Source organism: Chinchilla lanigera, unplaced genomic scaffold (genome assembly GCF_000276665.1).
Source record: "Chinchilla lanigera isolate Chin_1 unplaced genomic scaffold, ChiLan1.0 scaffold00044, whole genome shotgun sequence".
NCBI lineage: Eukaryota > Metazoa > Chordata > Mammalia > Rodentia > Chinchillidae > Chinchilla > Chinchilla lanigera.
In genome coordinates, this window is record NW_004955445.1 from 13,378,683 (window position 1) to 13,388,908 (window position 10,226).

Here is a 10,226-nt window from a genome sequence, read left to right on the forward strand (position 1 = left end):
CTATTCTTTCCTCTTCTCCCTTTCCAAGGAAGCCAAACCCTGGAAAGTTTAGAGATGCACTGAAACTGATTCAACTTTTTTGCGGGACAGAGGAGGACTGGCCAATCGAATGGTGAATCTGAGGAAGATGGGAGGACCAGAGCATACAGCAGGTTGATATTTTGCTGTTGCATGCAGGTGCGGAGCTTCACAGGTGAAGGAGCTGCTGGAGGAGAAACAGGAGAGGCTGCTGCATCTGGGGTGCCTTTGAAACAACCCATGAAGAAGTCTCAAGACAACTGTATATCTGGTTCCAGGCTTGCAGAGACAGGGGTAGACTAGAAAGATGGCAGTTCCTGTAAAAATGAGACTCACTGTGATTCGACTCTCCACTTAGGTTGTAGGAGTGCAAGGAGGAATAAGGATATGAAACAGCCTGAGAGCCATGGGGAAGAAGAAAGCACTGAAAGCAAGGACGCAACCTGAAGAAGCAGACATGGGGACAGTCACCAGAGGGGCTGGCAGCCACTGCACCTACCCATGTCCTCAGGACGTCCCTGGGACACAGTGATGCTTGTGATGACGACTCTCCACACCAGCACTCTGCTTTCCAGTATGGGGAATCGAACCTAGGATCTTCAAACTGAGCTACATGCTCAGCTTTTTTTTTTTTTAAATTTTAAAGGAGGGGTGATTCTAAATCTCTAAATTGCCCAGGCTGGCTCAAACTTGTAATACTCCTGCCTCAGCCTCCCAGAGTTCTGGGATTACAGGTGTGTGCCACTACACCTGGCTCTCCACACCAATACAAAATGTCCAGTGTCTTATGTTAAATAAGGCAAAGGCTCTATGTTGATTTCCACTCACTTTCAAGCCAAAATGATTCTTTTTTTTTTTTTTTTGGTTTTTCTCCGGTACCGGGAACCGAACTCATGACCTTGCACTTGCCAGGCAGGCACTTTGCTGCTGAGCTAAATCCCCAGCCCCAAAGCCAAAATGATTCTTAAAGAAGTGAAGTTTCATGGTCTAAGAATGCTTGCTGGGAGAAGCCCCTCCCAGAGGGGCTGTGTGGGAAGGAACACCTCAGAGCAGCGTTGTGTTTGTTTGTTAACACAGCACTTTTGGAAATCCACGAGCTGATCTTTCTGTTTACCCTTTATGTTTCCTGGGGTTTTTTGGAAAACAGTTTGAAACCCACTAAGCTTACCTAACATTTGATAGGTGGACAAATTGGGAAAAGATAAAACTTAAAAGGGCCACTCAACAATACGTCAAAACCCACGTTAGAGCTACAGCCTAGAGTCAATTCCTAAAACTGGACTATTTGAACCCAAAAACATAAGAGCAGGAAGAGTACATGACCACATCTTCCCGTTCCCAGCAGGGAGAGGTGAGGCCCAGAGAACCTAAGTAACTTGCTATGAGGCACACAGCCAAGGCAAGGATCACAGCCTTCTTTCCTCTGCCAAACTCAAATGAAGCGGTCTGAAGTGAAACAGAAAATGAGTGCAAGTTGAAAATTCAAGCCATGAGGAGCCAGTCTACTAGAGTTCTTCCATTTCTAACGGGCAGAGAGGGGATATAGCTCAGCGGCACAAGCGTCTAACGGGCAGAGGAGAAAACCACATTCACATGTAATTGGACTTACAATAACACCTGCCTTCAATGACGACAAGATTTTGCAGTTGCTTAACAGTGAGATAGAAAAAAATAATAATACAATTTAAAAGCCCTGGGTACTTGTTCCAATCAAGTTCAATTAAATATGCCCTTAGGTAGAGTAGATACGGTGAGCAATGCCTTGTAGAATCCAATTTCCCTGACAAATACACTCTCCGGGATACAAGGAGGTTATTATTTCATTTGCTGAGAAAGAGTGCAGTGTACTGGAAAAGACACGAAATTTAAAGTCAAACAGATCTAATCCACATCAACTTGCCAGCCATGGGTGAGTGAAGCCACTGCAAAATGGGTATAAAAAATACCAATTTCAATCGGCTGCCAGAGATTAAATGAGATAATGCTATGGAAAGAGTGATTTGAAAATGTGCCTCACAGCCACTTCTGAAATATGAAACTGATTGTCCAAATTATTTTTCTTTAAAATTATCTGAAATAACCAATGAAAGATGATAAATGCAAGCTTACTGATTGTCCCTCTCCCCAAAGTGAATAAAATGAAAAATGACAAGTAAAAATACATGTTAAATGACCAAGAATGTGAGGGCACTTCTGAAGCTAGGGATGGGCTGTGCTATGGTGTATTTGTGTCTCTCCAAAATCCATGTGATGGTGTTAAGAGAGGACTGGGTCTGAGGGCTCCACCTTCATGAATGAGCCTGGGGAACAGGGTTTGAGGTGAGCAAGTAGGGACTCCACGCTCCCATCTCTTCACCGGCTCCGGCCTGTTGGCTTTTGGCTCTTTTGCTTGCAAGGATGTGAAAGGAAGGCCCTCCCCAGGTACCACGCATCCATACCTTGATCTTGGGCTTCCTAGCCTTCAAACCTATAATACATTTCTTCTGTTCTCCATAAATGACCCAGTCTCAGTTATCTAATTATAGCAGTACAAGGAGGCCAGTATAGAACCCACCATGTAAGTCAAAATTCGTAAGTATTCTCTTGGGTAAAGAAACTTTAGACCATGTTGGAAGGAGATTCTGAGAACCACTTTTTAATATTTCTGCAATGGTGAAATGCTGGATGAATAGAATTCAAGAGGCCCACAAAACGTCTCTCCATTTGGGAAATGGAGACGGGGAGAATGCACAGCCCAAAAAGGAGGTCTGGTAATATCGATCTAGAGCAGGGCTTCCTAATTGTTATTTACACTTGGGACCAGAGAATGCTGTGTGGCCAGGGGCTTTCTAGTAGGGTGGATTGCTTAACAGCATCTCTGGCTTTTAGCCTCAGATGCCAGAGCAGCTTTCCCAATTGTGGCAACTAAAAATGTCTCTAGACTTCACAATTGTCCCCTGGGGGTTACTCCCAGAGGAGATTCGCTGGTATTAAAGATCTTCCCTTGCTCTACAAAGTAAAAAGTTGGCCTGAACCAGACAAATCCATAATACTTACTGTTGTGGTTTAGATCTAAAATGTCCCCCAAAATCTCAAGTGTTCAGAAGGTAAATTTCAGAAGGTGATTAGATCATGAGGCTGCTAAACTCTGTAGTGAATAGATCCATCCATGAGTTCATAGCTGAATGCGCTGTTAGGAGGTGGGGCTGATTGCATGAGTTGGGTCGATGAAGATGTGAACTGAAAAGGTGTGTTCTTATCCCTGACACCTTCCTCTCTCTCTGCTGGCCATTATGGGTTCAGCAGCTTTCCTCTGCCAAACCTTCTGCATGCTGTTTCTGTCTTGGTGCCCACAGGCCATGGACTGAACTCTCTGAAAACATGAGTCAGAATAAACCCCTCTTCTTTCCAGCTGTGGGTGTCAGTCGTGACAGGGAGGACCAATACACTTGCCTCTAACTGAGAAGGAAATAGAACTCTTTCAAGAGTAGAGACACCAGACTGTGGGCGACCAACTGGATGGCTCCCCTTGAAACAAGAGCAATTATCTCATGTTGGCTAAACATGGCCCTATTTCCATATGTTAATATGTACAGAGCTGGCTAGGACTTTTCCTTCTCCCTTCAACTGGCTTTAAGCAATGCAAATCAGTCTAGCTGAGATGCTTATAGGTAGTCTTTGAAGCAAGGCAACAGGTCAATGTTACCCTGCTCCGGTAGCTCCCCAAAACATGTGTGAGCCAGCTGGGATGGAGAGCCATGCTCCCTGCTGTCAGCTGCGATCAAGCCTTGGGATAAGAGGCTATTACTTCCCAGGGCATAAAAAATTACACATCAAAGCTAAAGCACCAACCCCAAAACATTAGATACTACCTCAAGTTGTGTTATGCAGATTACTCCTTTCGCAGATCCTTCTCTCTGCATATTGCAGAGGTGATTTCAGGCCTCCTACCTAGTCTAGCTCACAGCACTCATGTACTTTCTGCCATTCTCATAGTCACTCATCCTCAAGCCACTCCCTTCTTCACAAATTAGCCCTGGGTCAAGGCCTTTGTTCCAGTTAGCCATCATCCTAGCTGGACTTAGGACCCCCCTTGGCTCCCCACCATTTTAGTTATATAATTATGTCCTTTTTTTTTTTTATGCGCTGGTAGTGGTAGATTGGAACTAAGTTGCTAGAATTCTAATAACTTCCCATGGGATTACAAATATAAACTTCCCAGACTGTGATGAGGACCAGGAAGTGCTCGCTATACCAGACAAAAAAGTTACTGCAAAATAGAAAAGAAATATCACTAGGGAAAGGTAACCCAGGGTGAGAGATGTGGTGTGAGAATAACACCTTGGGCCTCTCTGCGTATGCTGGAAAGCTGGCATCCCTCGAATTTCATGGCACAAGAAGACAAAAGAGCACAATTGCAGAGATGGCCTGAAACTGACTGTTTTTATGGCAAAGACTGCCTCGAAAGGCAGGCTCCCTCTGAAAACTAAAGACCTCCTGAAACTGAGTGTCCTTCCTCCCCACCACTCTCCGCTGAGGTGTCCCCACATCCTCTGCAAGGCTTCGGTCCCGGTGCTCTGTAGAGAAAGACACAAATTTCACTGACTCCCAACAGCCAGGGGCCCAGCACCTCCTTCCCTACCTCCCTGGCCATGGAGAGCAGACCCAGCCCAAGAAGATGAGGGTATAAGTAAGAGCCAGCTAGGCAGGGAAACAAGGTGGGGAGACTTCAATATTCTGTTTGGACAAACAATAGACCTGATAAAACCACAGTGGTTCAAAGAGAAATACACCAAAATCACCATCATAATAACAAAATAACAGGAAAGCTATGGAAAATTTCAAGCAAAAACAGTGAAGGAAAGGAAAAATGGATCATGCTAAAGATGAAGACTCCAGTATTGAAAAAGATATAGCCTAGGAAGCAGAAAAAAAATTAGACTAAAAGTGTGTTAAAGCCTCAAAGAAACTAAAAGTGAGATGATAATTTAATAGAATGAGATGAGGAGAACTGCAGAACCAAGGAAAGAAATTATAAGCCTGTGTCACATCACCAGGCAGCCATTAAATAACTAAGAAACAGTGGAGACAGAACCGACAGAGAGTATCAAAGACAGGCTGTGGGAAAATCACACACAGTGGAAAGGAAAAGGTCAGCGCCAGACACAGTTTAAAAGAAGGTAATTGTTATGGGTGACAAACAGTGGAGATAGACATATAGACTGGAATCTTCAAAGGCAAGAATAAGTGTACCACAAATGATCCATCACATCATAAAGGAAAAAACTGAACATGCGGTTGAAAGAGTATATGGCGTTCAAAAAACAGTGTTAGAGAAAGATGAAAATCCAGATGTAATTCTGATGAGGATGTTCAGTATAAAGAAATGGAGAAAGAAGCACCTACCAGGGAAAACCAAGGTACCAACACAGGGAGAGTGTCAGACTGTCCTGTTCATTTCTCTGTGTTGACCTGTCACTTCTGATGCGGAACATCCATAAAACTCTGGACTAGACAATCCGTTAAATACATCATTTTGAAAGTATTTTTGGACAGTGAAGCCTGATAACCAAAAGAGAGCTCAAGGGCTGGAGATGTAGATAAGTGGGAAAGTGCTTATCTAGTCTGGGTGAGGGTCTAGTCTGGGTAAGGTCTAGTAATGCTCCCGCTAAAAAAGCTCAAAAGGTAGTTCAGCAGGGCCAGATGCTCTCTTTTCTCAGTGTCCACACTTGCTCTGTGGAGCATACTTCATTTCCTACCTGTAATAAATGTCAAACCTCACTACGAAAAACAAACAACTTTGTGTTCAACACAAAGTAGTCTGAAATGTGGAAGGAATTGAAGGCAAGGGCAAAAAGTAAGTCCTAGATCCTTTTAAGTATAAAATTAAACTTCAATAATTGTGAAACTTAATTTTGATTCAAATTTATAATCCCTAAAAGAGAATGTATATTAAAATGTATGTAAAAAAAATAATATGCCAATAATGGACTGTGGTAAAAAATATCAGATCATAACAAAATTGGAATGAGAAGGAAGTATGAATCCACAGATCTTATAATTTTATAGTAGCAAGATGGTATATATTATCACACACTTGGTTTTTCTCCCTGGAGCAAACAAACTAAAAAAGAGATATTTAAGTATGTGTCTTTTTAGAAAGAAAAACATATGATAAACTATATCAGTAACTGATCAATTGCATAGGGACAGAAGGGTGTGGGAAATTAAAAAGTAAAATCATGTCAGGCATGGTGGTATACACTTTTAATCCTAGCACTCAGGAGGCTGAAGCAGAGGATTGCCATGAATTTAAGACCAGCCTGGACTAGTGAGTTCACAGCCAGTCTGAACTGACCTACATAGCAAGACCCTGTTTCAAAATACAATGCAATAAAAAAACATAAAATAAAATAATTTTCAAGGACCTACCAAGCACTGGCAAACTGAAAGAAATGAGGATTTACAATATTAATATTGGACAAGGCTACATTGAAACAAAAAATCATTAAATGAGAGAAAGCATCACCCATAATGCTAAAGAATACAGAACACAATAAGAATAGTTATCATAACACTTCATGTTCTAGATAATGTAGCATCAAGACACATGAGGCACAATCCCTAGATGAGTACAATGTGAAATCAGTGAAAACACAAGAGGAAACAATCTCCTCTCAGTTCTTTACAGGTTAAATAATTAAGGATATAAATGATCAAGTCTGTGTGTGTGTGTGTGTGTGTGTGTGTGTGTGTGTGTGTATATATATATATATAATATATTAAACACCACACACAGAGAACAGAAAACATTCCTTTTCTTCACCTGCAAGTGGAATATTTGTGATGTGCTAGGGCACAAAGGAAACCTAAAAATCCTAAAAGAAGGTATGATACAGTTGACAGCAGACCTTGATACAATAAAAATCTAGATTAATAGTAAAAGCAAACCTAAAAATAGAAATTGAGATATTTTCTCTCCTCCAAACCTCCTGACTCAAGGAAGACAACAACTTAAACAATGAAAGCTGTCTTCAAAACAAAACTCATAGGCTTAAACAACTGTATCCCAAACATATATTAACTGATATGTTCTGTCTTTGTAGTTGTAGTTAAGTGTAGTTAAGTCTTTGGGCCACAAAGTAATTTTAAGATCAAGATGACTACAGTTCTCAGCCTCCTATCCCATTCATGAATTTCATGGTATAGTCAGCATTTGTTAAGGGCTTACTATGTAGTAGGGACATTATCATAAAATAGTAGGAGGGGAAGGAGGAGCTAGGGGACCCAAGAGGTGTGGGCTCACAGTCACTAGGGCCAAAGATATGGACTGGATAAAGGCTGCTGAGCTGGTGAGAAGGAAAGACAGCAGGCAAGGGAGGGAGAGGGATTATATTAAGCAAATTAGCAAATTCAATTGAGCAAATAAGTAAATATCTTGATGATGACAAAGGCCCAAACTCTCACTGCTTAAGAAGATACTTAGACATGGAAAAGGAGAAGACTAGAAGGAGCACTGAGGGGCTGAGCTAATATTGGAGGCTTTGGCATAAGCTCATGGTTGTGTAATATGTATGTGAATAGATAATGGAAATAATTTACAGGTGAATAATTGGGAGGAGATATGTGTATATACACATGTGTGTACACACACCTACCCAGAAGCAATAACATCCCGGGGGCAATGAGCATACTAAATGCCCAGATCTTGATTAAAATATCATCCTCCATGAAAATGGGCCAAGGCTCCTCAAAGAAATGACTGATTCTATGGACAGTAAATATAAGAGAAGTTGAACCTAGGATACTGCGTTGTGCCAGAGAGAAAGAACATGCTCAATGAACAGTGGAGTTGGGCCAAAGGATAGAAGAGCTTCTCCATTCTTTAAGGGCCGTCTCACTAGGGCATCTCTGGGACCATTTGAGCATCAAAATAGATAATAAAATAGGTTCTAAAGTAGGAATCTATGAGCGTCTACTGACATAAATACTGCATCCCTCTACATATACAAAAGGAAAAGGCAAAGCTTTCCCTTACAGTAGACAATTGGCTACCTGTAGAAGGAAGGATGAGAGTAGAAACTCACCATTTGGAAATCATCATGAATATGGTCTATCTAGCAGGAGCTGTCCCTGAAGAACAGGATATTGGCTTCAGCTCAGAAAGTCTGCCGGCAACACACTGATCAGTTACAAAAGGGAACGGTTGAGGTTCAGATGGGAAACCTGGTGGGTAGCAACATGACCAGATGATCAGGGTTAACCTCTCCAGGTAGAACAGGTCACCAACATGTGCCGCCTGAGCTCATGTGCTGCAAAAGCGCGGTGTCATTTCCTCAAAAGCGAGGATCATTTCATGATCCTCCCACCCAGGAAGCACGATCTGACTGTAACATAGACTGGAGGAAGCATCAGAGGGGCCTGGGTGCTTGAGAATATAAAGTCTATATCTTTTAAGACTGCTGAGGAGTCAGAAGAGAAGGGGAAGGCAGGATCTGCCAAAGCTTGGAGGAAACTGAGAACACACAAGAACTAAATGCATATTCTTGGACAAGATTCAGGACCAAAAGGGAAAAGACCTATTGTTGGAACGTAGAGTGGGGTCGGTGGATTGGATGGTAGTGTTTGTACTGAATGTTGAGGTTGGATAGAGAATGGGCTTGGTTTGGGAAAGTTCACACCACAAGTGTCTGGAGATGATTGGATACTACGTCTGCAGTGTCTGCAGTGTGCTCTCCAAAGATGAGAGCGAGAGAGCAAGCATAGAAGAAAATAAAAACATGACAAAATGCTAACAATTTGGTTATCTGGGTGAAGGGTATTATGAAAGTTCCTTGTATTTTTCTAGTAACTTTTCTGGAAGCTTCAATTATTTAAAAATATATTATCATTTAAAGTGTTCAAAAGAAGAAAAGTCCTGCCAGAAATGTTACTATAAAAAATTATAGAGGCAATTTGGTATATTTAAAGTGGATTGAATTTTTGATGAATAAAGTGTGTTTAAATCTGATAAATAAATTGCACAATTTTAGTGCAAGAAGAGAAAGAAAATTTTTTGCAGTGATAGGCTACAATTTGGTTCAACCTATAGAAGGAGAAACTTGACAATGTTTTTCAGAATAAGCTTCTCTCTGAGTCTAAAAAATACATAAAGAAGTATGCACAGACTTATATGATTGATACAGAATAGGAATAAGCAAAAAACTGAAAACAACGAAGTACTCTTTAATGATTATTGAAAAATGTCCTACAATTTTGTTTTCAGCTATCCCGAAACAATATTGTTCAATGGACATATGAAGGTGTTTATATTTTTGAAAAATAAGCTCATGTACTCCTTATTTTGGTTAACTCAGCAAACATGTATAAATTTTTGGATAAGGTCATAGATGTGTAAAGATTAATAAAGCACGGTATCTCTTCTTCTGAAAGTGAAAGTGTAGTTAAGACAGATATAGAAGAAAATAATATTTTTAAACATATTAAGTGAAAAATAAAAGTTATAGAACACCATTTTTATTTTAAGAGAAAAGAACAAAGATAAAAATGACAAAAACAAAAACAAAACAACACAAAAACAATGAAAACAATACAGAATTTCAAAAAAAGATGATAGGAAATTAACAATAGTTGTATCACAACAACAGTTAATGTTTAATTGTTTTATCAACCTTGCATGCCTATATCTGGCAATCTGAGCAACTACTTTGAAGATAACAATATATAATAGAACGCCTTTTTTAAAAAGAGAATTCCACGAACAGCGATGTGTACGAGTACAGGAAAAACAAGCCCCACATGATATATTCTGATCCTTCAGTAGCGGCTCTTTCTGGGGAATGAGTTAAAATGGGGGAAATGTTGCTTTCTGTAGTGTTTGGAAATTTTAACAATGAGGATAAAAGCCATAAAAAAATACCTATGACTAAGAAGAAACAAACAACGTTACCTGAACACAAAACAGGGAGAATGCTGGTGTTGGTCTCTTTACACCATGCTGCAGCTTTGCCCGGAGAAATTGACCTAAATTATTATTAATTGCAGCTGTAGGCCTCAGCACTTTGCCAGGGCTGCAATTTTAAAAAGTAAACAAACATCTTGTTCTCAAGATAATCCCCAAATGTTTATATTTGGTCTTCCTGAGAAAGGACGTTTTGTGACTCACCAGAGATACAGGGAGGAAGGGCAGAGGTGGGCCCTTCACAGAGCTGGGGTTTGTTGCAGCTGCC

At 40.7% G+C, this 10,226-nt stretch overlaps 1 long non-coding RNA gene across 1 annotated transcript in view; it reads right to left on the reverse strand.

Annotated features, from left to right (window-relative positions):
* The window catches only part of LOC106149393, a 17,516-nt gene extending 7,514 nt beyond the window's left edge, over nucleotides 1–10,002 (reverse strand). Inside the window, exons 1-2 of the long non-coding RNA XR_001235545.1 lie at nucleotides 9,947–10,002; nucleotides 8,085–8,223 (exon numbers count right to left, since the gene is read on the reverse strand). This is a non-coding gene — a long non-coding RNA (uncharacterized LOC106149393). The remainder of the gene's footprint in view (nucleotides 1–8,084; nucleotides 8,224–9,946) is intronic.
* Between the last annotated feature and the right edge of the window lie 224 nt (nucleotides 10,003–10,226).